This window comes from Leopardus geoffroyi, chromosome D4 (genome assembly GCF_018350155.1).
Source record: "Leopardus geoffroyi isolate Oge1 chromosome D4, O.geoffroyi_Oge1_pat1.0, whole genome shotgun sequence".
Classification (NCBI taxonomy): Eukaryota; Metazoa; Chordata; class Mammalia; order Carnivora; family Felidae; genus Leopardus; species Leopardus geoffroyi.
The window spans coordinates 20,145,017-20,172,263 of NC_059342.1; positions in this window are offsets into that span (position 1 = coordinate 20,145,017).

The following is a 27,247-nucleotide window of genomic DNA, read 5'->3' on the forward strand; positions in this document are numbered from 1 at the left end:
ACTCTATGTTAACATTGTGCTATGTGCTTTGGGTGATACTAGAGAAAGAAAAAGGATGGGCCTTGACTTTCGGGGAACTCACAATTTCACTGGGGAACAAATAGAAAGAAATAATATAAGAAACAATGGGGGCACCTGGGTGGTTCAGTTGGTTACACATCCGACTTCTGCTCAGGTCATGATCTCGCATTTTGTGAGTTGGAGCCCCACGTTGGGCTCTGTGCTGTCAGCTCAGGAGACTGGAGCCTCCTTCAGATTCTGGGTCTCTCCTTCTCTTGCCCCTCCCCGCTCACACTCTGTCTCTCTCTCAAAAAATGAATAAATATTAAAAAATAAACAATATAAACAGTATAAAAAGAAACAAGAGAAATTGTATTAGGGTTCTCCAGAGAAACAGAGCCAATAGGATATACATATTGTATTATATGTATAGTTGACCCTTGAACAGATGGGCTTGAACTGCATAGTATGTGCAGTATATGTGAATTTTTTTCGGTACATATAGCACAGCCCTGCAAATGCATTTTCTCTGCCTATTTCCTTAATAACATTTCCTTTAGCTTTATTGTAAGAATACAGTATATAATACATATTTAAAATATGTGTTAATTGACTGTTTATGGTCATCAGTAAGGCTTCCAGTCAACAGTAGTCTATTAGTAGTTAAGTTTTGGGGGAGTCTAAATTTATATATGGATTTTTAACTATACAGGTGTTGGCATCCCTTACCCCCATGTTGCTCAAGGGTCAATGGTATACATGTATACATATGTATTTATATATATATAATATTTATATTCTGTATATATAACCTACACGCACATACCTATTTAGAGAAAGATTTATCATAGGAATTGATGTGTAAAATTATGGAGGCAAGCTGGAGGTCCAGGAAAGTCACTGCTGCAGTCTGAAGACCTAAGTAAGCCCAGGGAGCCAGTGGTGTAGATTTCAGTCTGAATCTGAAGGCTTGAGAATCAGGAACACCAAAGTCAGGAGACCAGTGTTCCAACTCAAATAGAGAGTGAATTCAACCTTCCCTGCCTTTTCTTTCTATTCAGTCTTCCAATCAGTTCGTTCTCCCATATTGGGGAGAACCATCTGCTTGCTTAGTTCACCAATTCAGATGTTAATGTGTTCTGGAAACATCCTCCTAAACATTTAACCAGCTATGTGGGCGTCCTATGGCCCAGTGAAGTTAATGCATAAAGTCCACCATCACAGACACTATGTAAGAAGGTGTAGTTAATAGCCATGCTTTGCAACAAGAGCAGAAGTGTGATGAGAGAGGGTGGAACAGACATAGAAGGAGGAAGTGGGATTGAGCAGAAGGCTGAAGAATGGATGGAATACCAGGTGGGGTCAGGGAATGTCAGATAATCCATGTGAAGAGGACACTGAGGGACAAAACGCAGGGTGGCTGCTTAACTAGAATAGAAAGTGCCTAGGGGAAGCAAGAAAACATGACTGGGAGAGAGTTTGGTTGCAAGGTACTGTGTTAAGGACCTCAGAAGTCAGGTGGAGGCATTGACCATTACTGCAGTAAGAGGCAGCAACCAGGACATCAAGAGGAGACTGGACACCAGAGTCCAGGCCAGCTGTCACTAATTAGCATTGCTTGTGGGGCCTGGGACAAGTCATTTACTGTCTGTTGTCCTAGTTTTTATATATGTGAGAAGAACAACATCAGTGTTAGACTCACATGTGAAGTGTATTAAAAATAGAGATGTTTGGGCATCCAACACTCCAACCTTCTGAGGATTTGGATTTTTTTTTTTATTTATTTTTGAGACAGAGAGAGACAGAGCATGAACAGGGGAGGGGCAGAGAGAGAGGGAGACACAGAATCGGAAGCAGGCTACAGGCTCTGAGCCATCAGCCCAGAGCCCGACGCGGGGCTCGAGCTCACGGACCGGACCGTGAGATCGTGACCTGAGCTGAAGTCGGACGCTCAACCGACTGAGCCACCCAGGCGCCCCAGGATTTGGATTTTGAGTGAGCTCTGGATGGGGTTCTGCTACACGTTAACCTTTGAGAAGCACTACACTGAGACATCCCACTCAGTGAATGAGCTGATGAGAAGGGTGAAATCAGAGGTGGGAGGAGGACTGACATTACCATGCAGGTTGGGTTAGGGAAGGAATAGCCAGAGTCTATGCCCCCTCTCCTATGCAAGCCAGATTAACCTCCTTACTGTCTCCTTAATGTGGCTTGCCTGATTTCTCTTGAAGATTTTTGTTTTGTTTTGTTTTTTTAATGCTTATTTATTGTTTGAGAAAGAGAGACACAAGGTGTGAGTGGGGAAGGGGCAGGGAGAGAAGGAGACACAGAATCCGAAGCAGACTCTAGGCTCTGAGCTGTCAGCACAGAGCCCAATGCGGGCTTGAACTCACAAACCATGAGATCATGACCTCAGCCAAAATCAGACACTTAACTGACTCAGCCATCCAGGCACCCCTGTCTCTTGAAGATCTTAATTTGGAACCACCCTGAAGCAGGTTTTTGTTTAATCATAAGACATTAAAGTATTGTCTGTATGACAGGGAAGTCAATTTGATTTTAAGGTCTCTTTGTCATCTCTACTTATTTCAAATGCATTCTTGGTTTCTGGTCCTAGGTGTTCATATTACAGTAAATATGGACACAGAAAACAAGCACTGTTTAGTAGAAGATTAACCATATCCCGTGTGATATATACATATAATGGAATACTACTTGGTGATGAAAAAGAATGAAATCTTGCCATTTGCAACAACATGGATGGACCTGGAGGGTATTATGCTAAGTGAAATAAGTCAGTCAGAAAAAGACAGATATCATACGTTTTCACTCATATGTGGAATTTGGGAAACTTAACAGAAGACCATAGGGGAAGGGAAAGAAAAATAAGTTACAGAGAGGGAGGCAAACCATAAGAGACTGTTATATACAGAGAACAAACTGAGGGTTGATGGGACTTGGGGGGGTCAGGGGGGTGGGGAGAATGGGAGATGGGCATTGAGGAGGGCACTTGTTGGGATGAGCACTGGGTGTTGTATGTAAGTGCTGAATCATGGGAATCTACTCCCAAAGCGAACAACACACTGTATACACTATATGTTAGCTAACCCGACAATAAATTAAAAAAAAAAAAAAATTAACCACATCCCAGATTTTGGACTGAATTCCCAGTTGGTTCTCTTCCTCATTCTTCCGCAGATGCCTTTCTTCTAAGCATCATTCATCTCAGAGGCAACTGTGTTTATGTCCTTGACTGGGACATGTTCCAATGTGTTGTCAGAGGTTTCAGTCTCTAACGCCTGAAGAGATCCCATGCACGATTGCTAAAATACCAAGAATCAAAATTACATCTGATAGCTGTGCAGTCCCTAAAGAGCGGAAAGGAAGACTTTGCTTAAGGCAGAATGCACTAATCCATTGTATTAGCAAGTTGCCAGCGCTGTCCAAGTCAATGTTTACTTTTGTCAGAAGCAGGAATAAGGTAAAACACACGGGAGAAGGTTCCAGCATGGAGAAATTAGTGCTAAATTAAGATGCAAACAACATGTCCTGAGGATGGAAAACAATTTAGGGAAATGAAGCAATTGGTAAATATTGTTTGTTACATTGATAAATAGGCTGTGGCAGCCATCCAAAGTTTGCATTTAATTTGAAGCCAAAAATGCCTTTTGATTTGACAGAGCAGTTATGTGCATGCCAGAAGTCCTGTACTCCTAGGTGGGCGGCCGGTGATGCATGTTGGTGGAAAGACTTCTGAGGAGTATCACAGTGTGTTGATGGTGACCCCACAGGAAACCAGTACATGTATTTTTTCCCTATTTATCTTTATGTTCATAAGGAATATGATAGGAGTTCTGAAATAAAAAGGAATCTGAAATTCTTATGATGAGCTCCTATGTTTTTTTTCATGATCTTTTCCATGTCCCCACCTGTCAAATCATGCTAAAGGTGAGGAAGGAGTGATGGTAGGTCCATCATCACGAATCACACTAAGTTGACATTTTTAATCTTTTTTTTTTTTTTTCCAAGTGGTACCATGTGTAAAGCGAAGTGCTAGGTTTTTTGGGGAGAACCAGGAAGAAGTTGAGATGTGGTTCTGACCTTCAAGGAGCTTGTGTGTTGGGCTGCCAGATGACTTTTCTATCTAGGAGTAGGTTGGTTTTTAGAATCCTGGGCTCAGGACTCACAAAGTAAAAAAAAAAAAAAAGTGGGTGGGTGGGTTGTGGCAAGAGCTAGTTATGTGGTGAGGAGGGTTCATTCCTTTATGAGGGCTCCGTGGTGGTATTCCTCACTCTTGGCTCATGTCCCACACAGATCTGTACAAGAAATACAACCAGTGTAATCTCCCTTGGCCTCTTCATCACAAAAAAAAAATTGAAATAGACAATATTATCCTTAAAGTTCCTTTCTGTTGTAGCGTCCGTCATCTAAGGGCTTGGTGCGTCTGCTGGCTTCATGGGAGCACTGAATGTGACAGCCGGGAGGGGACAGGTGGACTAGCATATATGCCTGTGACACTTAAGTCTCATGTTGACACACTTAGAAAAATCTTAACCAGTGGCAAAATTCTGACTTAAGGAAGACTGACCACTTTTATAACGACAACACTTAAAATTGTTTTCCTAATGTTTAATTTTGAGAGAGAGAGAGTGCAGAAGTGGGGCTGAGAGAGAGGGAGATGCTGAATCCGAAGCAGGCTCCACGCTCTGAGCTGTCAGCACAGAGCCAGTTTTGGGGCTTGAACTTATGGACTGCGAGATCATGACCTGAGCTGAAGTTGGATGTTCAACTGACTGGGCCCCCCACAGGTACCCCAACAACACTCTTATTCGGACCTCCTTATTTGTCAGGCTCAGTCCTATGTCCTATCCATTAATTAACTCTTCTAATCTACAGAAGAGTTCTATGAAGCAGGTGTTGGTATCCTGCTTTTAGAAATGAGATAATTGAGGCACAGGTCAAGAAATGTGCCCAAGTTTACCCAGCTAGTGAGTGGCAGAGTCAGCATTGAAACCAGGTGGTCTGACATCAGAGCTCACGTCCAGTTGGTTCCAATCTCCTCCCCCTCCCTATACTCTCTTGTCCAGGGACAGGAGAAATAACTTCTTTGTTTCTTCTTACCAAAACATCTTCTTTTTCCATCCACAACCCTTTCCCTCTCTTAGCTTTTCCTAATTCCTCGTTCCTGATAATACATATAAGCATCTGAAGTCGGGGGATTCTGGAGGCTATTTAACTCTCCATAATCCTGTCGCTCTCTCTTTGTGGATCTGTAATAATGTTACAGGAATGTTATGAAATAAAAAGTGGTTAAAATAGGAAGCAGCTATGTCAATTGTGAAACATACCTCACAGCTCTACTTCGACTAAAATCATCCTCCCTTCATGGTCTAAACTAAGATGGGGAATACCTACCAGCCCTATCTCAAGGAAAATCATCTGTAACGGTGCTCTGGGTGAAGCAATAGTGAGTTGAAATGAAGGGATTTTCAGAAAGCCGTCAGGACAAGCTCACAAGAGTCAAGGAAGTCGCTTTTTTGGAGTAAAAAAAAAAAAAAAAAAATCCCGTATACGATCCCTGTTTATCATCTGATATCCTTCCCATCTCCAGCTAGATTGCCTTAGTATTTCTCACAAAACTTTTTAGCATTCGTAAATTTGAAGAAGAATTAGGATTCCAGCAATCAGTGTCACTTGATATAATGTAAAAACTATGAGAAACTCAGTCCGCCATAAAATAAAATTTCAGGGGAAGCGTGACCTCATGATGTGTTGATCTGAGGATGTAGCTGTTACTGGGTACCAATTTCAATTACATTCAAGGTCCCATCTAGTTACCAGGAAACAGAAGATGCTCTCCCATCATCGGCCAAGAATTAAATACCATATCTGATGGCCCCTGGAAGGAATACTGATAAATGTTTTTCTGAATGCACTTTACGTATTGATGTACTATAATTACAAAGAGTTATTGGCAAAAATGCTGGGAAATTCTCATAAGCTCAACTTAATGCGCAAGCTAATAGATATTTCTAGTTTCATCTTCCAGCGCTGGGTGCCTTTGTTCAATGTTTTGCTTTTTAATTAAAAGCAGCTTGATAAACACTGCATCCCAGAAACTTTCCTTAAACTGATACTTATTGAAAACCCTCAGTGTGTCTAGCTAGGCGGAAGAAATCACCTTAGTGTATAACAAGATCTCCTACCTTCAAAGGATTTATTGTCTTTGAACCCTAATGCTCTGAAAAACAGAAAATAATACAGTTGAATGCAGGACAATTTTATTTTTTGTATAGGATGATATTTTAAGTGGACAAAGGACTAATCTCATGAGATAGTTGACATTACTATTTTATAAATGCAGAAATGGAGCATCTGAGACGCTAAGTGCTGGTCACTGGCACACCAGTAGGCGGGCCCCATTTTCTGCCTCCCGGCTAGGCTGTCCCACCACGATATCATCTCGCCAAAGTGGGTAAAGCCAGTACACGTTGTGACCGATATGTGGTTGGAATACATGTCTGGAGCTACATACCCTCTAGTTATGATTTGGGTTTATGATTGGGAAACCTCTCTTGAAGAATATTCTAGAAACACAGCCAGGTTTCATTGAACGTGATGCAAAGATACAGGGAGAACACCTCCATGGGCAAGCCAAGACCACCATAGAAAGGCCTCAGGAAAAAATCCAACCTGCCTGTACTGTGACCTCAGACTTCTAGCCTTCAGCACTGTGAGAGCGTAAGTCACCTGGTGTGTGGTACTTTGTTATGGCAGTCCTTGCAAACTAACACAGTTAGTTTAAAAATTTTTTTAATTGGTTCATCTTAATATTTACCTGGTGTATCACTTAGATTTTTGGCGTGAAATGGTACTGAACTCAGATGGTGAAATAGTAGGCTTTATTGAAAGGGCTACTTACAGAGATGTGCAAAGTGTAAAGGAAGCTGGAGGCTATCGGGAGTGGGGAGGTGTTACTGTGCTTGGGGCTAAGGAAGCAGTGGGGGAAAGAGGCCCCCAGATGAGTGAGAAGTGGAGCAGTAGGTGAGGGGCCAGTTAAGCAGGAGCGCTGTCATGAGGAGGTATGGTTACTGTCACAGAAGGGTTGCAGACACAGGGAGAGGTGCAGAGATGTGTAAGCATCTCTCAACTGCCTTCTAATTCTGGTTGGAGGCTTTCATTGGGCCAGTCCAACAGAAAGCCAGAATACAAGGCAATGTGGAGGGTGCTGTCTGCAGAGGTCACTCCTGGAGAGTCTAGAAGGGCCAACAAGGGTGGTGAATAAATGGTGGGGAGGAACAGAGAATAACTTCACAAAAGAAAATAATCAGCATTATTGCCATTCAGCAAAATGGAGAAACAAAGGAGCTAGACTATTTTTGTTCTTTTTTTTTTAATTAGCATTTTTAATTTAGTTTTGAGAGACAGAAAGAGACAGAGTGTGAGTGAAGGACGGGCAGAAAGAGAGGGAGACACAGAATCCGAAGCAGGCTCCAGGCTCTGGACTGTCAGCACAGCCCTGACGCGGGGCTTGAACTCACAAACTGTGGGATCATGACCTGCGCTTAACTGACTGAGCCATCCAGGCATCCCCAAGACTTACTATTTTTTCCAAGATCAGCAGCAAAATCAGTATCAAACTGAAAATGACATTATCTCTCTCCTTTTTGATCACCGGTGATTTTCCTGTATTTTGTTTTATGAGGGCAGGGAGGGGAGACTTTCCATTAAAAGAAACACTTCAAAAGTAGAAAGAGGGGCGCCTGGGTGGCTCAGTTGGTTGAGCCTCTGACTCTTGGTTTCAGCTCAGGTCATGATCTCATGGTTCCTGAGTTCGAGCCGCACGTTGGGTGGTGGTGCAGAGCCTGCTTCAGATTCTTTGTCTCTCCCTCTCTCTTTGCCCCTCCCCTGTTCATATTCCCTCTCTCTCAAAATAAATAAACTTAAAAAAAATTGAAGAGTAGAAAGAAAAGTCAGCTCTTCCAAAGGTCTCGGTTCAGAGTTGAGAAAAGAGAGGCACAGAAAAAAAGAAAGCCCTTCCCAGCAGTTCTGTGGACAATCGACCCAGGACCATTGATCACTGATCACTGCACTGACCTCATCAGTCAGGATGTTCAGCTTTAGGAGAATGTTTCAGGTATAATGGCTCTAAAAAAGTTGAGGAACTTCCCTAGGAATTTGTTGAGGCAGCAAAGGAGGGGAAAAAAAAAAAAAGGAACCAAGGTTGGTTATATTCTATTTTTAGATGTGAATAAAGAAAGGCTGTGTGATTCAGAAGCAGGCAGACGGCCCATATCCCATTCAGCTATGGTCAGTTTATGACAAGTCTCTAAGCCAGGTCAGGGATGAACCATGAGGTAAACCCTGACCCCAGGGCCAGCTCCCCGGCATTGCTCAAGCAGCAACTCTCTGCATCCTTGGTTTACCCTTCCTGTTTCCTCGCTTATCAAATATTTATTGTCAACAACGGGCAGTTCTGTTTGCACACAGTGTGATGGGGTAATGAGATAGTTAGGTTTCCTCCTGTTATTGATGGGGAGTGCTGATGGCATGAATAATTTCCTCTTTTTACAAATGGGAATTTAATTATTGATGCCGTGTTTAGGCAGTGACAAAGGTGTTACCAACACACTGCAGTTGGAGGCCTTGGCAGGCATGAGGATCTGGGGTTCGTGGGGGTCTTGAATTAAATTTGTCTAAGTGCTTAGAAGAGAGGGAATGTGTATCTCTCTGTCTATATACGCACATACACACATACGTATACATGTAAATAAATATATTCTATATATGCCGTCGGAAGAAATTTTTGTCTAAAACATCAGAGAAAACAAATCTCTAAAACCCGATCCTAACAAAGTATAAGCAAATCAGATCATTGGAAACTCGTCCTTTCAGACCCGCATTGAACATGAACTGAATTCTTAGCATCACAGATGGAATATTTATTCATACAAGCAAGGATTTTGTGGACTGACAACTCACATTCGCTCCCAAGATAAACAGGCCATGAGGTTTCTAACTTAGTATTTTAATTTGATGGCTTTCTTTGAAGGGATTCAAGGCTCTCTGAATACCACCCCCCAAGCCAGAAAGAAAATAGAAGCCAAGTATATTTCTCAATGAAGAGAAGTTTTCATTATTCCTTTACTTAAAAAAATTTTTTATTTTTTATTTTTTATTTATTTTTAATTTTTTTTTCAATATATGAAATTTATTGTCAAATTGGTTTCCATACAACACCCAGTGCTCATCCCAAAAGGTGCCCTCCTCAATACCCATCACCTACCCTCCCCTCCCTCCCACCCTCCATCAACCCTCAATTTGTTCTCAGTTTTTAACAGTCTCTTATGCTTTGGCTTTCTCCCACTCTAACCTCTTTTAAAAAAAAAAAAAATTTATTGGTGTCTCTTCCTCTGGTAGTATGAGATGAGGTGGGTTTCAGAGGAAACAAACCTTTATTCTAGGGAACTCTGATGTGGAGAAGAAGTTTCTGTGATTCTGCTGAAGGTAGGAATGCAGTAAGCAGCCACCTCGACTATGCCCTTGAATCACTTGGGATTTTAGTAACGTGTAAATTCTTTTCAGAGGGTCTGAGGTTGGGTCCAGAGGTATTTTGCCTTTTGATGCTCTCCCGGGTGAAGGCAGAGCTGCTGGTCCATGAGCCACACTCTTTTTCTAGTGTGTGTGTGGTTTTTTGTTTTTTTTTTTTAATTTTTTTTACTTTCGAGAGAGAGTGAGCAAGGGAGGGGCAGAAAGAGAGAGAGAGAGAGAGATACAGAATCTGAAGCAAGCTCCAGGCTCTAAGTTGTCAGCACAGAGCCCAATGCGGGGCTCGAATTCAGAGACTGTTGAGAGAATGACCTGAGCTGAAATCAGACACTCAACCAACTGAGCCACCCAGGCACCCCTCCGTGAGCCACACTTTGAGTAGCAAGGATTATTGGACTAGACAGCAAATCCTCAAGATAATGAATGTTAAAGATCAATAGTAGTAACGTTTTTATAGTTTTTGATTCTTTATAATTTTTTTTAAAAATTAGAGTAAGTTTTTTGCCCATCTGCCTCACACAGCTTTTTGCTGCAGAAACTTCATTTAAATTTTTCTGAGTTTTCTGATAGTATTGGCTATAGATTTATAGTGGCTGGCACAGGTCGGCCTCAGAAGAGTTTTTTCAATATTTTTAAAATTGGAAATTACCTTCAAAGGTATAACCAAGTTATAGGCAAGGATATTAAGTTAGTATACGCTACCAAGTTTGAATCTCTGCTCCTTCATTTGAAGCCTTTTGTTCCTCTGAACTCGTTAGCCAACCTGTTAATGGTCAGAGGTTCAGGAAGGGTGTGATTTTTTTTTTTCTCAAAGCAATGGCTCATCTTCATCAATGTTGTCCATTCTTCAGAACAGACCTATTAGCTGTGGCCCCCATGGCCTTCCTGTGACTACCGGTTTTGTAAACTCTCACTGCAACGTTCATACAGCATATCCCCTGAAGTTGCTCAGTGTTTTTTCATAAGTCACCAGGGTCAATTATTCCAGGTAAATGAGAAGAAACGAAAGTTGAGAGAAGGAAAAAAAAAATCATGCTAGCAGTAACAAGATTGGAAATTGCTCGAGATTGCACTAAGTGGGGTGTAGGTATGCGGATGTACATAAATGATGAATCAACCTTGCAGAGAAACCAGCACTGCCCACTCCCACCTGATTGTTCCCCACACCTGAGAGATGATAAGGCTCCTGAGTAAGTCAGCACCTCGGCACCCTACCCCCTTGGCTCCCCAGCCAAACAAAACAAAACATAAGGCTTTGTGGGAAGAGCTCCAATAGAAACCTCATCCTCGCTTTCCCTCTGATGGGTGATGGAAACCTGAACTGGCAAAGGATGGTCCACAGTTTCCTCCCTCCTGGCTGCAGATGCCTGTCGGCCCTGATACCTTCCAGAAGCTTCATGGGGACTGAAGGTGAATCATATTCCTCATCAAATGTTGAAGGATCAATAATTATTAAAAACAATAGCAATGACAAACGGGGAGGGGGTGAGAGCGGAGATGGCTATGGAAGAGAGGTAGGAAGGGATCTCAGACCAATTATTTTTCTACAAAATACTTTATGTGACAACAGCAGCAGCCCCCAAAAGGGCAACGTGTAACAACAAAGCCTAATTAGAATGATTTCAGTGTAATCATTAACTCGCATCTAACACTGACGAGAGTATTTCTGTTTAAACTAAAACATGACCTGCATGGAGGAGAGGCCTTGTAAACTGTCTCTGAAATAAAATATGTGACAGGAAAGGTCAGAGCTGCTCTCATTTGAATTTCAAGTAGGGAGCTGGCTCCGCGGTGGCCGGCGTAGCAGGGCCTGGCGACTCCGCTTTCCCAGGCCTTCCTGCCAGCAGTAGCAGTTGGAGAAATCCTCTAGGACTAATTACCGGGATTGCAAAACAAGGATTTTTCTTCCCTTGCCTCTGCCCACTATCTCTTCTCCTCTCCCAACCAGGGAGGGAAGCAAGGGTCTCGAATGATGTTTGCAGAGAGAGGTGATTTCCTTTGTTGTCGCTACGAGACTGAAGGTCACTGCTGAGTGGCCCGATCCGCCAGATCCAGACACCTGCCCGCTGGCCCCTGGGCCAGGCCTCGCCTAGGCTGGCCTTCCTGGCACATCCTCCTGCCAGCCAGGCAGGGGAGGGCTTGCTAATAAACTCTCTTCCCAGCAAGAGTGATGCCAAGGCATTGCCTTCCGCTGGGCTGCGTAAAAGCAGCTATCAAATCAGCAAGATACAACTTGATTTGCAGGTCTCCAGTGAAATTTAAGAAGGCGAACTGTAAAACGTTCAGGGAAAAGGAAGCATGAAAACATTTTTAAGGAAAACATTTAAAAAGTCAGAGACAGACATAATAATAAAAAAAAGTTGGCAGGGAAGGTTTTATTTATTCATTTTGAAACATTGCAAAGAGCTCTGTTAGCAGCATTTATCTGCCTCTTTTTTTTTTTTTTTAAAGGCAGCCCCAAAAGCAAGTGAGTTGAATTCATTTCCTTTTTCCTTCTGTGACTTTTAAAAGCATTATATACAATGAGATCTTTTTTGCACTTCTGGGAATTTTTAAAGCTCTAACATTTCATCCATAAGCCTGACTTGGCGAAACCTCTTTCCTTTTCCCCCAACGCCCCTCCTCCCCACTCCCTTCCTTTTTCTTTCCCTTTCCTTAGCCTGCGTGCACTGTGGGGCCTTTCTTTGTCCTGATACTAACTGGTCCTTTCCCCTTAGTTTCTTGGTAATATTTTCTTCAGTCTTTTTTTAAATTTATTTTTAAATAATCTGTATACCCAATGCGGGGCTCGAACTTACAACCGCAAGATCAAGAGTCACGTGCTCTACTGACTGAGCCAGCCAGGCACCCCTCTTCAGGTTTTTTGTTGTTTTTCAAATCTTTGTCTTCTCTTTATTTATTTTTAGATGCTTGTTTATTGAGAGAGAGAAAGAGAGAGAGAATCCCAAGCAAGTTCTGCACTGTCAGTACAGAGCTTGATGTGGGGCTTGAATCCGCGAGCCATGAGATCATGACCTGAGCTGAAACCAAGAGTCAGATGCTTAACCAACTAAGCCACCCAGGTGCCCCATATCTTTGTCTTCTCTTTGATACTGATCAAAATGGATGAGAAAATTCAAAATGTACTTGGGTAACAGTGGGAGGAAAAAACAGGTTTGGCAAAACCACAGATGCATGCTGTGGAGGTCACTATTCTCTTTGCCTTTCCACACAAGGTCAGGAAGGTTACTGGGGTCAGTGCGGTGAAAGCGAAATGATTCACTAGATGTTCATTAAGACGGCAAGAGAGATTTTATGCGAGACCATGGCAGTAGAGGGGAGACACTTAGAATAGGGGACAGAGACCGAGCCTAACAATACAGCAAAGACAATTGAGGATTTACAGCCAGAGTGACGGGGTCAGTAGATGGAAACCAATGAAGAGGAGACACCAAAGGTAAGGGGATTCTTGCTAAAAGCAGACCAAGGTTGAGGCCTGGTCTAGAGATCTCAGTGGAGCCTAACTACCATTTGGTTTGGTTAAGGAGGGAGTGTTTGCCAATACTTGTCAGCGTCTTCCACTGGGTTGGCCTGTGTTCTCTATCCAACAGTTTTTTTTTTTTCTTTTTTTAATTTACATCCAAGTTAGTTAGCATATAGTGCAACAATGATTTCGGGAGTAGATTCCTTAATGCCCCTTACCCATTTAGTCCCCCCTCCCCCACAGGCCCTCCAGTAACCTCTGTCCTCCATATTTAAGAGTCTCTTATGTTTTGTCCCCCTCTCTGTTTTTGTATTATTTTTGTTTCCCTTCCCTTGTGTTCATCTGTTCTTATGAGTGAAGTCATGTGGTATTTGTCTTTCTCTGACTAATTTCGCTTAGCATAATACCCTCTAGTTCCATCCACGTAGTTGCAAATGGCAAGATTTCATTCCTTTTCATTGCCAAGTAATACTCATATTTGTATACCACATCTTCTTTATCCTTTCATCCATCGATGGACATTTGGGCTCTTTCCGTACTTTGGCTATTGTTGATAGTGCTGTTGTGAACAATGGGGTGCATGTGTCCCTTTGAAACAGCACACCTGTATCCCTTGTATATCCAACAGTTTTGACACATAGTGGACGAAATCATATGGTACTGGGCTGATTCACAGTACAGATTCTCTATGTAAATTACTAAACAGGTCTTAGTTCCTGTAGCAGATTTTTGTTGTTGATAACCTCAAGAAAAAATGATTCTAAAACATCTGTTTAAGGACCTTAACTGCTTTTGATTTCTATCCCCATAGTACTTACTAGAAAGATCTTTGCTTTTGGAGTTAGGAAAAAAAGTTCACATTCTGACTTTGGAAGCATTTGATGTAACCATCCTACTGGCTGTGCTGACTTTGATGGGGTCCAATTTGGAAAACACTGGTTTTCTATTTTTCTCCTGCCACCTTCCATCAAGCTGTGTCAGGGGGTCTGTGTTGACCCCCCCACTTCCTCATCCTGGGAACCCAAATATTTTTGGTGATTTTTGGTTGTCTGAATTTACATTGACAATTAAAGCTCATTTTCAGGGCTTAGAAAATTCAGTCAAGTCCATTGTAAAACTTGTTCTCCTTCAGAGGCACCCCATGGAGACCCTTACAGGGTACAGTGTATTGGTGTTATTCTGTTAAATTCCCTCTCAAACCTTGTCTGTGGTGGCCAGCCCCCCAGCCTCTTAGTGTTGAGATTGTATTGGCATGGCAGAGAGTCGTCTTGAGTCCCTTCCAGACAAGGAAGACCAGACTCCCTTCTCACCCTGCGCTGGGCCTATGGGGCACTCACACATCCTTGCCATGTGCTTAGTGGGAAGACAAGCTGGGACCCTGCTGTCTTCAGAATTCTCTGAGTCTCTGGCCTTGAGGCAGCAACCACAGTGAAGTTTATTAAGCTCCACACATCAAGGAACAAATGCCCAGCATTCTGGAACTGCACTCCACTTGTGTGGCTGCACCAGGTTGGACTGATGCGTTTCCCTGACTTGGCAAGCTTCCAGCCGAGGATTGGAACCTCAGTGCCCCGATGGTGTAGACCTCCCAGCTGGGCTAACGATTCTCCTACCTATCTGTTCTCCTTCTCAACAACATTCAGACTCTGCTTACACAGGATGAAAGGTGTGGTGGGATTCACCTCTGAGCCAGACCTGTAGGAATGGGTCTAGCCACTCGTCTTGAGAAAGTAGGGGTAACTACAGCCTGTTGGCCTTCTGAGAAAATAAAGCATAAAATATTTGGGCACATCGAGTAAACTGTGTCTTATTTTTTTTTTCCTCTGTAAAATGAGAGGACATAATTCTCTCTCATTAGGGTTGTTGTAAGGATGCAATGAGAGAAGATATATGGACGTGCCATTTTTCTTCAGTCTCTTTTGCTTCTTACCCTTTCTTTTTTATGCTTCTCTTGACAAGCTTGGTTGGGAAGGATCTCATGAAAGCATTGGGGGGGGGGTTCAATTCAGAATTTCTTTAAAAAAGATGCCCACTTTATTGACGGGAGAAGTGGAACCTCAGTAGGAAAATCCCTGACTAGGATGTTTCCAAGACCTCTCAGGTGTGAGAGCAGCATACAGAGGAGAGTAAGATTTTGTTTAGAAGTCTGCTGAGGGCGTGCTATGCATTCCCAGCTTTGCATGTGTGGGGCAAGTGAACTCCCAGACCAAGAGGGAAAGCCCCTCTCTGCCCCCACTCCCAGGAACGCGTGCCGCTGAATGCCTGCTGCTTAGCACTTTGTTCCTTAGTGAGCTCCCAGGTTATAGCTTGGGTGGGGTGGGGGAGGCACCTCAGGGAGGAGAGCTCAGAATCCCCTCAGTACTGTGTCCCCTGCCTGCCCGTAGTGCTCCTAATGATGGATGATACTTCGGGGATGATAGTATTTGCTATGATGGATCACAGAGGAGTATGAAAATTCATAAGGCAGTGTTAGGTTGTATTTCACAGGACCGTGTGTGTGTGTGTGTGTGTGTGTGTGTGTGTGTGTGTGTGTGTGTTGTAGCCCCATTAGCTCTCTTGGGGATTGCGTAGAGTTGTGCCATTTTGACAATTTATTGTTTTCCGTCTGCCCCATTCTTGCACGCACATGTTGGAGGGAGATAGCTGCTTGTCCTTTGAGGCACAGATGGTTGGCCAACAACTCCTCTCATTGTCCTTGAATCTTTGCCTCTCCCTCTTCTGGGTGAAGCCTCAGCTGTCTGAGGAAGTGTATGTTTGTGAGCGTGTTTGGCCTGAGGGCTCTGCCTTCACCCATTACTGCCCTTGCCACTCTGGAAAGTTCTCAATTCCCAAGATACTGGATGCAGCTGTCACTGAGTAGTGCTAGTCTCTGAACCTTGCAGAATGGGCAAGGTGGGGGGTGGGGGGGTGGGGGGTGGGGTGAGGCGTAGATAATTTTGGAAACTTTGTTTTCTCTAAGAGAACAGACTATTAGTAGATTATGGAAGCACGCAAAAATTATTATTTTTTTCCTGTCAAAGTTGAATGACATCAAATACTTACAAACAGTGCTCGTATTGTTCTAAATATATTCTACCTGAGCATATTCTGGTGACAGCGGTTCCTGCCACCTCTGCTGCTTCCCCCACCCCCCCTTCTCTTTCCCTTTCTTCCTCTTCCTCGGTTTGAAGAGGCATCCCTGGGTGGTGGGGACAAGCTATAGAATCAGAAGATGTACTTTGAGTTCCACTTTTGCTCCATTTCGTTATAAGACAGGGTGGAAACATTTATTCTCTCCCAACAGAATGTGAAGCCATTTTACTGGGGGAGCTGCTGCCCTGGTGTAAAAGGCTCTGTGGTTGGAGCTGAGACCAGACCTTCCCTGATCAGGAGAAGCTGTGGGAGAGTTAAGATCCCTGGAGTTGTGTCTCGTGTATGTAAGCGTCTGGTCCTAGTATTTGGGCTTGTAGGGAACACAATGATTTGACCCAGAATTGCTTGTCACAGGTCACCAGCTCTGTGGTAACCGTAGAGAAACACCTCATGGTGTTTCCTGATCCCTGTGGAGCTGTGGCTTGGCTTTGCCTGCAAATCTTCTCATCTCATCCTCAGCCGGATCTTGCACCTGGCTGGCTCCTTGGACCGGTTCCCTTGAATTTCCAGCAGGTCCCTTGGGAGTGAAATCAAGGGCCTAGTTAATTGGCAGACTCCTGGCAGAACTTCCAGCATTGAGGCTTGGCTTCACCAAAGGGGAGCTTCCTCAGGATACGGTGATAGAAATTAGGCAGTATCTGAGAGCCATTTTACTGTAATACTGAAAAGAGGAAGGTGTCTTTCCTTGGCAGCTCTTATTTTTATCCTCTAAGATTAGAACTTTCCACTTTTACAATAGGAGACCCTGCCATTTACCCAGGAAGGTCACTGAGAGGCTTCGGACTTACCGATAGTTTAAGGGGTTCCTGTCCTGGAGTTGTTTCTTCTTGTGACAGGAGAAGCCACATCACTGAAGACCCGACTTTAAGTTCTTTTCCATTTTTTCAGCTCCCCTTGATTCCAGGTCCTGTGTAGAAAGCAAAAATGGAAAAAGCCCCTTGGCTTAAGTAGAAAGCCAAGTTTGCGGATTCCTGCCAGGCCCGTGCCTGGCTGTGGGAGCATGTGGATGTACTTATGCTGAAGGCAGCTTGCCAAAAGCATTCTAGAGGGTTTGATATAATGAAAAAGGAAGTAAAAAAGCTTAAAATAGAATTGTCAACAAGTACTGTTAAATGACTACTTGGGTCATTAGGGAAGGGTTTATGGACATTGTTACCTTCTTAGTAGCCAGAACTTTATTAAGAGCTAATAAAGACAGGTGCTCTTTACCATCATTTTACTGATGAGTTACAGGTGTGCTATTTTAATTTGCACGGATATCCTACCTGGTAAGTTTACCATTTGATGGGGAAACTGAGGGCTATCAGCCAGGTATATTGCCAATGTCTCAGAGCACCTGTCCTAGGCAGAATACTGCCCACCCCCAAGATGTCTATGTCCTGGTCCTCAGAACCTGTGAACAAGTTGGTGTGGCAAAGGGAATTAAAGTTGCAGATGGAATTAAGGTTACTAATCAGCTGACCTAAGGAAAGGGAGATTATCCCGGATTACCTGGCTGGGCCCAGTATAATCACAAGGGTCTTTAAAGGTAGACCAAGGCGGCAGAAGAAGAGTCAGTGTCAAAGTGATGTGATGTGAGGAAGAGTCACCTGCCCATCGCTGGCTTTGTTGATGAGTGGCCCTAGGAAGTTGCAAAAGACCAGGAAACAGATTCTTTCCTCATGTCTCCAGAGGCAATGCCACCCCACTTTCGCCTTGATTTTAGCCCAGTGAGACCAGTGTCAGACTTGAGACTCCCAGAACTGTAGGATGACACATTTTTGTTGTTCAAAGCCACTAAATTTGTGTGAACTTGTTATGGCAACAATAGGAATCTAATAATATACTACCTAAGGGGCAGAGCCAGGACTAAAAATGAAATCTAAAGTTTATCCTCTTTTCACCATGCACGATGACTTCTAAATGGTTTGATATTAAAAATAGAGCCAGAAAAAGAATTAAATTAAAAAAGAAGAAAAAAAATAGAGCCAGAAAAATGCTACCCAACCTCCTAAGCTATTTTCTCTCTCTGCCTTTTCTTCCTTTTCTCTTATGCTCAGTTCATGTGCTTTCCACCCGCCGCCCACCCCCCCACCATCTCCCTTTCCCTAAATTAACAGATTCTTGCTGTAAAAGAAATTGATTCTTCACTCCAAAGTAGGTCATTATAACAAAGGTTTTAAATCATTTGGTCTTCCCATTTGTGAAATATAGACTTCACTTTAATCTTCTGTGCATTACCAGCAGTAAAAAAAGGGCCATAATTTGTGAAAAATGGGATTTTTTCCCCCCACCATCAATCATTTGGGCAGATGTGTAAGTTTTTCACTCCTTTTTCACCCTCTGACTCATACCTGGAAGTCAGAGGACCCGAATTCATCCACACAGAGGACCCTCATTCTGGTTATACTTCCAGGACCAAATTTAGAAACTTAATGAAATATTTGGTTTCCGTTACCAAATCGGCAGGACCCCCATTTCTTCTCCTATTTTTTCTTTCCACTTACGATTGTCTATCTTAGAGATCTTTGTATCTAAGAAACTCTCCTAAACTCTTAAAGCTACTGAGTTTGTTTTGAAAAACTCAAGCTAAGTTTGTTTTGTTGGGAAAGTGCTGGAATAGTTAGAATTTGTGTACTGGTGTAATTTTTGTGCCAAAAGCATAAGAGAAGCTCATAGTTTCTCTGCAATTGCTTCTTCACTTCAGAACATCATCTAAATAAATATAGCGGACCTATTCTAACGTAGGACATACATTACCTGGCACAATTATAAAGGTGGATAAGTCACTAAGTTGAAATCTAAGATCTTAGAGTCCAGTGGCTAAAAAATAGGGCCTCTTTGCAATGATCAGATTGTACTGTAACATCTCTTTCCTTACCTAGCTTCCTGTCTGCACAGGAGGAGACCTAGTCTTTGTCCATACAGGGACCATGTTTTATGTTTTGCATGAATTCCTAGTTCCCAGCACAGGGTACTCAACATACAACTTCATATAAACTTTGGAATTTGGCAGGCCTGGGTTCAAATTCTGGTTCTACTTCCTGCCTCCTGTGTGCCCTTTGTCTAGTTACTAGTCTCCCGCTTTTAAAATTTTTTTAATTTTTTTTAATTAAAAAATTTTTTTTTTACTTTCAGAGAGTGAGCATGAGTGGGGGAGGGGCAGAGAGAGAGAGGGAGACAGAGGATCCGATGTGGGCTTTGCGCTGACAGAGAGCCCGACTCAGTGCTGGAACTCACAAACTGTGAGATCATGACCTGAGCTGAACTTGAATGTTTAACCAACTGAGCTATCCAGGCACCCCATTACCAGTCTCTTGGATATGTATTTGGCTCCTCTGTAAATTGGGGTACGGTAATCCACACTGCTCCAAAGGTTCAATGAGATGGGTAATTTAAAGCACTTAGCAAAGTCATAGCATCGTCGCAGTGAGTAGACAGTTTTTAAAACGTAGTGGTTAAAAATGTGGAGCCACATTGCCTAGATTGCATTCTAACTACCTCACTTACCAGGAAAGTTAATACTCTTTCTATGCCTCAGTTTCCTCATGTGTAAAGTGAGTGTAATAATAGCAGTTACTTCAGAAGTTTGTTGTATGGATTAAATGAGTCAACACGCATTTGGGAGCCTTGATCAACGACTTACCTATATAGCAAGTATGCATTGTACATTATTATTATCAACAATAAATAATAGCTTCTACTCTTCCCCTGTCATCCATCCCATTTTATTTGATTAATTTGTTCTCCTTTTCAGACCTTACAATTTGTGTAAGGGAAAAGTTAGTTGATTCTAAAGACAATTCCAAAATCCTTCTCTGCTGTTTAAAAGGTTGTAACTTACATGAACAAAGATCCAAAGCCCATCGTCCATACTCATATTTTCTTGGGGTCCAAAGGGAGAGAGACTGTAATTTTGAAAAACCATGTTCCACAGCTAATGGAAGTAAACATTCTCGTGGCAGGAAAAGTAATCTTTTCCTCTGCCCTGGATTAGACTCAATGTTTATAACAAATAGAACTGCTGTGGGCTTTACACTTTAACACAACAACAACAACATCTTTGTTTGAAAAAGTATATATACATATGTTTGGTTTTCTAAATAACAGCATTGCAATATGGTGTGTCAGAAATTACAGCCGGCTCTTGGTTTTTTTTCTTTCAATGAAAAGAAAAATTTTGCATAACCTAAAACTGCATTCGTGTTGGAAACGATTGTCAGATTTTTTTTTTTTGAAAGCGAGAGCATGAGAGAGAGGGAGAGAGGGAGAGAGAGAGAGAGAGAGAGAGAGAGATATGAGTGAGGGAGGGATAGGGGGAGAAGAGAGAAAGAGAATCTTAAGCAGGTTTCACGCTCGGTGTGGAGCCAGATGTGGGGCTTGATCTCATGACCCTGGGCTCATGACCTGAGCTGAAATCAAGAGTCAGATGCCCAACCGACTGAGCCACACAGGTGCCCCATCACATAGAATTTTAATTGTTGATTCCATCCTCCTTATGTCCCTCATGAAGTTGTATTTTCTTTGGAATGCTCTGAGCAGCCTCTTTCATTCGGCACCACACTTGTGTTGGTAAAATAATGGCCAACTTCAAGTCCTCCACATCATTTTATGTAAGACTCAAAGTGAGGGTAACATCCCCCTTTCCTGTCAACTGCTTTTTTCCATCAAGATCGAGAGCAAGTGTGTTTGAAGGTTTAAAACAAAGCTATGTTTGAGTTTATCCAATCACAAAAAGCATCTGAAAAACGTCTGAGCTGGTGAAAAACACCCCCCTTTACATGCTCTGCTAACTCTGAAACGTCTGGATGGAATTTGAGCTCAGAACAAGCTTGAAGAATCACAGAACAAGTGGTAATTGTTTTCAGCAAGTCAGAAGTACCTGAAATCCATGGACCCTTGACCGATGTAATGCCCTATTCCTCCAGAGCCCAGAGAACCAGTTTTTCACAGTGATTTTCCCCTTGACTCAGTTCTGCGTCCGAACACTCCCAACTATGGGTAGAGGTTATTTAAGGAACATGGAGTGGAGGATAGTGAAGGCACTTCTTGAATGGGAGCAAGGTATAAAATCAGGCTGATGAAGTTCCGTGACTCCATTGGCGGTGGCTTCTCTAAGGGCCAAGGAAGGTTATGGCGATACGGTTTTTATACTTGAGCAGTGGTATGACATGGTGCCTGAGCTTATGGCCTGTGGTTTATAGAGCATTAGAGCAAGAAGGACTGCACAGACCACTAGAACAATCTTCATTCTACACTTAAGGACACCTGAAGTCCACAGAAATGTCAAGGTCACTCCTGCTGTGTTTACTGTTCATATGTATTGTTCACAGTTGACTTCTGGCAGGGGCTCAAGGTTTCTCTTTTCTCCTCCTTCCTCTTTGCTTTACTGCTCTCTGAGGTGGGTCACAGCCCAAGGAGAAAGAGACAGCAATGACGAGTTCCAGGCCACGAAATGTCCACATCTCTAGGGAAGGGGTTTCTTTTGCATTCCCCTCTCCTAAAAGTGTTTCTCTTCCTCTGGAAGCCTAGGGAATTGAGAGGGCCTCACATCTGTCTTCTCCCTTCTCTTCTTCCCCAAACCTTCCAGAAGTTGCTATCCAACCCAGAAGAGACCCGACATAATTGTTAATATCGGTTCCCTTCTGTGTGGTGGAAACCAGAGAACTCTTGTTTGTTGATTCTAGAAGGGTGTGTATATGGGGGTGTGTAGAGGGGAATGGGCGTTGAGACTCTCCTCTCCTCAGCCAGGGCTGCATCTGAAGTTCAAGTTTTGGTTTTGGGGAAAGGAGGCACAGCAGGCCTTTGGTAAATAGTTTGATTCCAGACCACCTAGGCCACAATGGCTCTCTGTGGACTCCCCCCTGGTTTTGCAGACTTTCACTGTTGAGGCCTGAGCCTCAGTGCCAGGACAGACTGACCTCAGCTGCAGTTTTCTGCTAACTGCAGCCCAGCCGGCAATAAAATACTGCCTTGCTTTGTCCTTGGTGCATGTCTTTCTTCCTGTGACCTTGTGGAGAGGAGTGACTGATCAAGGGAAGGTGACAATAGGATTGCAAGGGGCAGCTCCAAGCCTTTGTTCTGTCTTCTGATCCTGTCTCTGTTCCTCAGCATCCCATTTTGGCAAAACCTGTGCTAATCGTGCAGCTTAGTCCTTGTGAAGTATAACACTAGCAAATCCATGCAACACACATTCTGTGTCAGGCACAATTTTGAAGGCTCTACACATAGTACCTCATTTAATCCTGCAACCCACCCTTGATACGTGCTCCAAATCGCCTTTTGACAATTGGGGACATTGAGGCACAGAGAGGTTGAGTGATTTATTCGAAGTCCTACAGCTCAGAAGCGGAGGAACTGGGATTCCAGTTCAGACAGTCTGACACAGATCACACGCTGATGATCAGTATACGCCACCTGCATGGGCAATAAACCGGACTGAGGATATCGGCACAGGGCACCTGATAAATGCTCGTGATAGTGGGGATTTTGTATTTGTATTTGGTGGCTACAGGAGTTTAAGTGACAGTCCAGAAGAGGTATAGCAAATTTTTTAGGGAATGGGAATTTCTACCCACCAGCTGTGTTGTACTAGTGTCATTTCACAGGAGGAGAGAGAGCAGATGGCTGTACTTGAGGTGCTCAGATGAGGACAATTGAACCTTGATTAACACAATGCAAGGAGGAGGGGAGAGAGCACATTTCAGGACTCAGTAGCTGCTTATGTGCACCTACCCTCAGTTTAGTGGATGGAACACCTCATAGTGAGAACAAAGAGATCTGGCCAGTGACTGAACACGGAAAATTTATGATGAAGGAGGATTCTGGAGGAGATCCAAACTTGTGGCCTGTGGTAAACATAGAGTAGCTCTAGGCTCAGTTTGACTCTTCATGTCGTATTAGTTGCCAAAATTTAACAGCCCGAGAATACACATAAACTATGTATTTCCAGATTATTTTGCAAGATGGAAAGCTCTGGCAATGTTGGGTACCCATTTTCACCTGTCCACAATTGCCTTCACTGGGTGGTGGCTTGTTTCGCACTTTAGAGAAGGCGTTGAAGATCCATTTTCCACAGGCCCTACCATTTCCTAGTGTCAGTCAAGTGACCTGCCTGTCCCTGTCATCATTTGAGCAGGAACCTCCTGCCTCACTTCACAAATGCTGAAGTGGAGGGCTTAAGTAGTGGTTAACCAGAGCTAACGTGAATCTCATTTCTCAGTTGCTGTGTGAACATCTTCCCAATCATCCAGACTGTTTTGATGCCCAATTCCTTATATCATAAAATAGCTACATGTCTTTACAACTTGGGCCTTCTGGGCTTTGGATGGTATGGCTAGTTGATTAACACTGAACCCCTGAGATTGGTTTAATAACAAGAGTGCCAGGGGCACCTGGGTGGCTCATTCAGTTAAATGTACGACTTCGGCTCAGGTCATGATCTCAGAGTTCATGGGTTCAAGCTCCTTGTCAGGCTCTGTGCTGACAGCCTGGAGTCTGCTTCAGATTCTGTGTCTGTCTCCCTCCCTCCCTCCCTCCCTCCCTCCCTCTCTCTCTCTCTCTCTCTCTCTCTCTCTGCCCCTCCCCTGCTCACATTGTCTCTCTTAAAGATAAACATTAAAAAAAAAAAAAAAAAAAAGAGCGCCAGACATCAAAGATTTCACCCCTCTTATTTCTCATGAAGTCTTTTTGTTACTGTGGTAACAAATGACTTGAACCTTGAACCACAAGACTGGACAGCAAGGCAAGGCTACCTCCAGTGGGAAGGAGGGGACCTGCCCTCAAGAGCAGTGTTGGCGTGGTTACTGTTGCTGCTCGAAATGCCCTTCCCAAGAACATCCACCTTGGTGATGGGCTGGGTCCTTACCAGATAATTCCCAGGAAATGCTATGATTCTTTTGCTGAAATCCATCTGTTGTTATTCCTCAAGGCCCTAGAAAATTTATATTCCTTTTAGACTTTCCCGCACTCATCCCCATGCCTAATCTGGAACCATTCTCTTTGTACTCTGATAACCTCTGCTACCAATGCTTGGAGAGGCGTCAGTAAACCCATGCTGTAAATGCACTGGTCTGTAGCAGAATCTGAATTTTTTAATCCCTGCTCAGATTTTTTTCACAAAGGCTCACAGATTTTTCCTTGGCTCACTTGCAAAAACATAAATTTTGTGTGTGTGTGTGTGTGTGTGTGTGAAAGTTTTTCACAGTCAGCCGGATCTGAGTTTGCACTCTCCTCTGTCACTTTTATAGGCCTCAGGAAGGTTGTGTAACCTTTCTGACCCTGACTTAGAAAGAGAAGAAAGATGGAGCCTGTGAGATGGGAATGACTACTACCTTGTGCCACGGCTCTGATGAGTAAATAAGGAATGTGAAGTAGCTACCACAGTCTCTGGCGCCTCGATGGGTTCACAAATTTTAGTTCACTACATCTTTTATGATCCTTTTTGGGAGCTGATAGGGTCTAGTTGATTCAGGATTAAATAGTTTTGGCATCATGAATGATTCTCTGGGAAATCACGAGAGTGGTTTCCCAGAGGGACAAAACACTTAGGGCAAGTGTTGCTTCTGTGGTCGGAGGCAGGTCCTGGGGTGGAGGAATTCTAAGTATTGGGGAACAGAGAACAAGATGGAATTTTTACTAGTAATAAAGGAAAGGAGCAGGAGGGGGGAAGCCCATGCTTTCCTTTGTCTCTTCTCAGAAGGGCACTAACTTACTCTTCAGAGTGGACACTCAATAAAATGTTGTTGACTGACAGATGGTGGGATGTTATAGAAGGTTTGCCGGGCAGGGAATATAATATTAATATCCATGTAATGTTTTTATGTTTTAATTTTGGTGGAGGAAGCCTTGAAGCCTGGGGCAAAAGCTAGTATTTTCATTTGCTTCACCTGAAGTTATATTGGCAGGGGCCCTCGGGGTAAAGAAGACAAGGCTTAGGTTTGGAAATGGGGAAGGATATGAGGAAGTTGTAATAAAATATATAAGTGCAAGAGCTTGTGGAATAAATACAAATGAATTTCGGCGAAAGAATAGAAGGATATGGCATAAAGATGTTTTGAGGAGGAAAAAAATACACCCGTAGGGTAGGCTTTGCTGAATTGGAGAGAGAATGTTAAAAAAGTAATGAAGAACTTTTAATATCCTGGAGCTCCCTAGGAGGGGCACAGATATTGTTGTTTTACGTTGATTGAGAGCCCACCACGGACAGGCTGCTGGCATTTGCTTGAAAATCTAATGTATGAAAACGTGGTTGTGGGAAAGGATAAACCTAACATGTGGAGGGAAGGTGAATTTTGCTATGACTTGTGCGGGAAACAGATAAAGGGATGATTATTTGGTGAGGTCTTAATAAAAATCATTTGTAAATCAGCCAAGCAACCGGCAAACCCTATCATAATCATGACCTCATCGAAAGCAAACAGAAGGCAGAGTTCTCAGGAAAGGGATTTGCAGTTTTGAAGATAGGAAGAAAGACTTCTTGGTAGCATTAATATACACTGAGGATATCCACATCTTGTGTTCATCAGAAATTTGTCAGGAAGAGTCCCACTCAAGGTGTAAACATACTCATTAAAAATGAACCTATCTAGTGATTCTTTGCCACCATATGACCCCTGTTAAAATTCACTAATAGCTGTCTTTGAACAACAAGGGTAAACTCTCATAACTGCCTACGAGCAGACAACGACAACACTTGTCTTCAGTATCATCCCCTGATGATGACAGCCGTGACTTAAATAGGATACAGAAATGAAAACAAACCCACCAACCCTGGCACCATGAGCTGAAGGTTGGTCGATTTTAGCCACACCACGCTCAAAGTCACGAGAAATTAAACCATGAGGAATTGATAACAAAGATGGGCTAATGTGGGATTTTGAATCTGACCGTAGGAAGAGATTTCCTCTAGATTGACTGAGTTCAGCTCCTGCGTGTGGTGTTGGCAACCCTTCTGCAGCATCTCTGGGAGGAAGTCTGTTTCCTCAAGCGGAATTGGGCTAGTCTGACTGTTACCTAGCTTTTTTTTTTTTTTTTTTTTGCATCAATTTGAAGTCCACCTTTCACTTCTATATTTTCAAGAATATTCTAGAATGAGTCCTCTTCATATATTTAGTTGAAAGCAACTTTTTTTTTTTTTTTAACTTGGAAACAAAACTATTTTCTTCATGTATTTCTACTGTAACATGCACACTTCTTGTCACTCTTTGCTGCCTTGTATTAGTATCTGTCAGACTGGGCTTTGCCTGGTAAGAAGCAACCCCATACCAATTTCACTCAGAAATTTTGTTTCTTCTATGTAATTTGGCTACTTGACTTGCCTTTTGAGGGCAAATCTGTGTGCCCAGGGTAGGCAGAAGAATAATTCTATGTTATGGAACAAAAGAACAATGTCACATGTTCAGTGGACATTAAACTATTTTCTTTTTCTCTTTTCCCTGCATTGACAGAGTTTGCTGGATATAGATTTTTACCTCCCTCTTTAGTAACACTATGAGTTTGTGTTTACATAGTGTGTTAGACTTTTCACATCTACCAGGGCTCTTGCCTCCACTGTCCCCTCTCCCTGAAGGGTCCTTCCTCTAGATATATTTGTGGCTGCTTCCCTCACGTTTTCTAGTCCTTTATTCAGATGTCACCTGTGCAGTAAGGCCCTCCTCCAGCACTCCATCTAAAATTTACAGTGAACAAACAGAAACCTTCAAAATAACTTCTGTTAAACATTCACATTACTTGCCCCCATTTTAAGCACATACCACTAGCATACTCCATATTTGTATTTATACACCTTGCTTATTCTGTGTATCCCCATTAGAATAAGAAGTTCCATGAGGAGCAGAGTCTTTTTATTCGTAGCTGTATTCTCAGTTCTTAGAACCATGCCTAACACATATACATCCTTCAAAATGTTGAATGAAGCTTTGTAACTGACTGATATTCTTGGGGCAAGGAAGTTGGCAAGTGGTGGAAGGGTCCCTTTTCTGGTAGGTTCTTGTGTCTTGGGGCATATGAAGGGACAGGTTTGGTGGAAGCCTAGGTTCATTTCTCTGGGATGTTTGGTCCTAGATAAGAAGATTTGCATAATCCATTTAGCCTGTGGCTGGAATGTTGATGGAGGCTCAGATA